We start from the raw sequence: 6065 nt of genomic DNA, 5'->3' as shown, positions 1-6065 counted from the left end.
CAGTCTCTTACTGGGATACTTTGAGACATATCCATCAAAACACAGCTGTATTCATTCATATTTCATACCTCCTCCTTCTCCCAGTGCTTTAACACTGTTCTTTGATCAAAGGAGAGAAGTCGGATCACAACAGGAAGGTTCCCTGCCAGCCAAGAAGGAGAGGGAAGGCCAATTCACGACTATACTGTACATGCGATCGTATAGCTTGCTGTACTTCAACTTTACTCCTAAAAAAAAAAATAAAAAAAAAATATTAGAATAAATTAACACCCTGCAAATGCAAAACTAAAAAGATCTGAGAAATTCATGACTTTCAGATGAAATGCTTTTATGTGAATTTCAACATTTTACAGTGAGCTTGGTTTCAGGCCATGCACAGCTCTACTGCAAAACTGTACAAAATACTTTTTGTTACAAACTCAAACTCCATCAGTCAGCGTGAAGAAAAATTAACAATTTTTGCAGAGTTTGAGATGACTGATTGAAGTCTTTGTTGGATTTAGAAGAATAACAGTTTCTGCAACTTAAGTGATGGAATTGCTGAAAGACCGACAGCCAGGACTCAAAACACACAGCTCAAGAGTGTCACCATGTGGAGACGCGTGGATATGACAGAACAGTAACTGAGCAGCGCTGCTACACCTCAGAATGCAGCTCAATAAGTGCAGTCATATTCTCATTTCTTCTACAACCCCTTCCTTAGTTTCTTCTTTTATATATGTATATATATATATATATATATATATATATATATATATATATTGGGTTTTTTTTCTTCCAATTAAATTTTATGTCAACTGCTTTACATTAAGCCCTCAGCCTCCCTCTTTACCTCACGTCCACCATATCAATTCCAAGACATAGCTCTTCCAAAGACCCTTTTCAGTAAGGCTCTGGGAAAAAGTGTTTGAAGACCTCCCTGACATTTAGACTCTCTCTGAAGATGACTTTGCCTTCTACTATAGCCTGCGGGAACATAGTAAGACCCACACTAAACTTCAATTGATATGCAGTGCCAGATTCCTCTAGGGGAAATTATCATTCTGTTCATAATAAGAGCCACAACAAGCACCTGGAAAATGACTTTATTATACACTCCGCTTCAATAAAAGTTTCCTATGACCCATTGGAAACACACACACACGGCGCACGGAGCATAATCGTGATGAAATGAAAACTATATTATGCATATGATAGAATGCTTATTTGATGGTAGGCTGTGCAAGGAAGCACATCTGCTCGGATGTGCTTGATTGGCAGGTGTGTTAATGCAGTGCTGTAGCCTTGGATGGAGGTGCTCTGAGACCCCTTTTTCCTGAAGCCATTATCCAAATATGTTCTGTTTTTCAAACAAATGAATGGCACAAAAATCAAAGTATCAAAAATGTATTGCCCTTCATAATGGAATTCCCTCTGAGCAAGGACAAGTAACAATGGGCCATTCTCAGCTTCCTGTCCTTTCCCTCTCTATATGCCAATGGATGTGACCTCCACAGCTTTAACAATGGGGCATCCAGCAGCATAAGCACTTGGCTTCTCGCCACAGCCACTACGTGCAGTAAGGTTGCTTTCATCCTTGTTGTTATATTTAAGGATGACATCCTAGCCTGTCGGCCTCTACTATTGTCTTCGCCGTGATTATTTTCTACCGTTGTTTAGCCCCAGTTGTGGCTCTTTGATGAAAAGGTCGCCACTCAATTGGAAAACAGTCATTAAAATGCGGTGGGTACTATTCACCAGTGTTCATGGGGGAACCAACTCAACTGAGCTGGTTAATCAAAAGTTAATTATATAATTTTCATGCAGATGAGGGAAACATTCAAATGAATCCCAACTCTACAATCATTACAAAAAATAAATAAAGAAATAATTCTAAAATGCTATAAAATGTTCAGGGACCAGGAGGCTGTAAACAATATGAAGTTTAATTTGAGGTAAACAAAGTGAATATCCACCAGGGGGTCTGGGAAGGAGAAAGTGAGGTTAAATCAAATTTGGAAACATAGATACCAGCAGGTTTTGTTGTCCTGATATACGTGCAATTAGGCAGGTCCTTGATGAGGACACTGGGAGGGAGAAAGTTGGCTTTCATAGCAAATGCTCTGGGATTATTTAAAGGGAATTTATGGGATTTTATTCTTTATCTGTAAACATTAATTATTCTCACACAAGTATACCAAATTGAATTAAAACCATATTTTAGGAAATGCTATAAAAGCATAATTGTCTTATATGAGCATGTTGCAAAATTATTGAAAACTTTATAAAGATAAGTATAAACTCCACTAAATCAATTCAGGGAAGTCTCATGGCGATTTTCAAAAGAAAATGCACTGGACAACATCTTCTTCAGTAACTTTGTCAAAGAAGGTAAAGCACACTATAGCACTTTTCAAAAAATTCTTTCCTCATCAAAGGAAATGATTGTCTTATGCAAATTACAACCATGAATATTAAACCCAACGACGTGAAGTATCACAAATGAACAAGCATTGTTCTGGAAGTGCAATGGAATGTGGTTTAATTTCTCTTTAAATCTATGTGCTTTTATAATGTTCACCTTTTCCCAGTTGTGCCAGCGGGTTTGGGTTCATTGGTGTGCATTACAACCATGCTCTAACAATGCGGGGCCTCCCCAGTGTCAGCACAGTTCATGAATCCTGGCCCCTTATGCACCAGGCGATTAGTATGGTGCTCCGTCTGTGGGGCTTTGCCAGAAAATGAGTTCTCTTTAAAACATATGCCCCCTGCTGATTCTTTTCCTTTCCTGATATGAAATTCCAATTTTTATAATGAACACCAATTTCCTGTACAGAGAGGAGGGGAGGGGGTAAAAAAAAAAAAAGTTCTGCACTTTGTCTGTTTTGGATGACTGCAGTTATCCTAAATTAGCGGAAAGCTGCTGTGGACACCACAAGCAGAAAATATTTAGATGAGTGTCTTTCATTTTGCCGGCTAATCAACATTCAGGTACGAGCACAAAAATCAGCTGGTGTAATTTTCCACATCACATATGCACATGACTGGTGTGGCAGAAAATGGAATTACCAAAACTGTAACAAATTCAATTAAGTCATTGATTTCTAATAAATTGGCTTAATCACCAGCTGTTGTCATGCTAAGATTGTTGTGTCACAAGTTTGTCATGCTTGTCGGTCGTGGCTGCTTTACAAAGGCAATTTAATCGATTTAAAGTCTTTAAAACAGTATTTTACACTTAAAAAGCCTCATTTTTGTTCTAATGACCTGATCTAGAGGAGGAGACGTCACTTTCTAAAAATCAGAAAACAAAAGATTTGATCATTTAGTGAGATTTCAAAAACTTTATTACAATTTTACATGAATTTAAATGTTACAGACATACATAAATAATATATGTGTGATAAATGTGATGATTTGTTGAAGTCAGCATGTTTGTTGATCATAATGATGATGATGAGGATGATGATGAAAATACAGTCTGTGTTTATTTCCTTTTTTTTTTTTGCAGCTCTTCAATTATGAGGGAACCTTTTCTTTCGGTCGAAATGACTGGAATCATCATTAATCTGAGGAAATTAAATCTCAGTTAACAGTTTGATCTGCAGCTTGAATATTTAATCTAACAAATATTTAAATTTTCATTTATATATATGATATCAAACAAGTCGCAGCAAATTAGCAATACATCTGCCAACATTTAAAAAAGATAATATTAAGCATGCACATATTCAATCATGCAAAAAGGGAAAAATAAAAACAGTCGTTGAGCAGTTTGTATATTGTCATTGCTGCTCTGGAGCACAGTTGCACACAGTGGTGTAATGTACATTAATATTGTACAATTGAAGGAGACATTGGTGATAAATTATGTATAATAAGCACTTACTACATTGTATGGTCTAAGTCTCTCTTGGGTTTGGGCACTCGCCTCTTCAGGAAGAGACACCACTCCTCCTGTACCCATCATCTAAATACAATAAAAGAGATTTTAGAAGATAAAACCGTGAGTGATATGAAAACTGAACCCAACGTAGCATTTACAGCATTGTAAAAAAGCGCACAGTCAGGCTAAATTGACCAGTTTTATAGAGGTATTTCTATTAAGTATTGCTTTAAATTCCATAAAGACGCCACATTTCCTGAAACTGTACACTCATCCACATTAAAAAGAAAGAAAATCACTCACCCTGATGGTTGCCTCCAGCTCTCCCACACTTCTCTTTCCACCTGGTAGCCATCCATAGGACCAGTGCTGGGACAGGGTGACCTGAACCACCAACGCCAACAACAACACCTGCACCATCACTCTGCTGCTTGCTTCCATTAGAGCTGCAGAGGAGGCCAAGTTTGTAATAAAAACAATAATGTCACAGTCTCCTCACTCACACAGCTCCACGGCTCACAGATCAGGGGTTATAAAGCATCACCCAACATTAGGAAACAACATTTCAGACAGTAATTAATAAGAGTAATTCTAACCTAATGAACATTGAACAAACTTCACTGAGGACTGACTCACCTCTGTATTTGCCTCGTTAGCATGTGGTGCATTAGCCAGAGGGGCGTTTTATAGGTGCTGTACAAACCTGCTGTCAGGATTATAATCCCCTCTATGCAGGTGTGACACATTTACTGACTAATGGGACACAAAATACTACTAATGGAGCGGGCTAAGTGCTCAGACATATTGACATCACCATGAGGGCTCAAGCAGCATGAAATATATATTTATCTATATATAAACAGAATCGGATGCATCTGTGTGGCAGCAGACAAAAAGACAACATTAAGATGAAATCTGACGTTTCTCTCCATCTATAATTTATTGGTTCAGCTTTTAGCAAACAAATAGTAGTTCAAACCCATACAGAATCGAAAGGCAGAAACATTACGGAAACAAGATGCTTGTGCATTTATGTTACATCAGCTGCAAGGCCTCACTGTCATTATCCCTTTCTCTTGTTCTTTCTGCATGACAGTACATTAAAAAGAAGTCAACAATGCTTACGGCATTAGTGATGATAAATGACCACAACAAGAATTTATGTACATTAAATAAACTAATAAAATGACCAGTGTGTCATATATAAACCCATGTTATGACTGTATAATTATGGCAGTACAAACACAGTAGAAAGCTATTCACCCAAGCTTAAGACTTCCACACTTACTGATCTACAAAGAAGTCTGGAAAAATATACACTTTTGACTTTGCAGCAATGTTGGGTTCTCCTTGTTTAAATATGAAACTAAGACTAACTATCATGGTCACAATATATCCTAAAGCCTGTGCATGCACGTTTCATATTTTGGCTGAGCACTGGCTCTTGATCTAAATGCTTTCACTGTCCCAGGCATTTTTCAGCTCAGTCTTTGGGGACGAACAAGGTTCAGCTGCATCAATGATCAACTTTTTCATTTCAAACCAAATTTCTAAACAGTTTTTCTTCTCAATTTTTACACACTCATTTTCAAACTAAACTAAAATTATGATACATTTGTTATCCTTATATTATTCTGAGAAGAGTTTATACAAACAATGAAATGATGATCCTTACATGAGACCACCATTCAAAAACAATACACTTTTTAAAATGTATCTATTACATGTAAATTAAACATAATCATCTGGCTTATCTTTATTAAAATTGTGTCACTTGGTGACAAGTTTTTCATGATCAGAACTGTTTTCTAATCAATATGGCACTGCTTTATGCAAACATGCAAATGTAAAGTCGGCTTGCTAAGTGTATTTTTTATTTATTTTTTATTTTTTTATTTTTTGGAAGCAGGATGTGATACTTGGCTGCAAAACATTTATAAGAATGATACGTTTGGATTCTTGTAATAATACATTATTTTCTGCCTGTTCCAATGTGGGCTAATTGCATTTTGCAGCGTCAGGCGCCAATCCACTAAGTAATATTGCCACAGGCAAAAAGGAAAGTTGGTGAAGTTAATAAAATTGCAACAGGCAGCAGCTGTTAAGTTATTCACAGAACAGAAGTGAGGTAATTTGCAGCGTCTAACAGAACAAAATGTATCTTGACTTTTATGTTTTTGTTTGAGCTACTGAAAGCAAA

This window comes from Trachinotus anak, unplaced genomic scaffold (genome assembly GCF_046630095.1).
Source record: "Trachinotus anak isolate AG129_WGS33_773 ecotype Australia unplaced genomic scaffold, CSIRO_AGI_Tana_v1 ptg000007l, whole genome shotgun sequence".
NCBI classification, from domain to species: Eukaryota; Metazoa; Chordata; class Actinopteri; order Carangiformes; family Carangidae; genus Trachinotus; species Trachinotus anak.
This window is presented reverse-complemented; position numbering follows the sequence as displayed.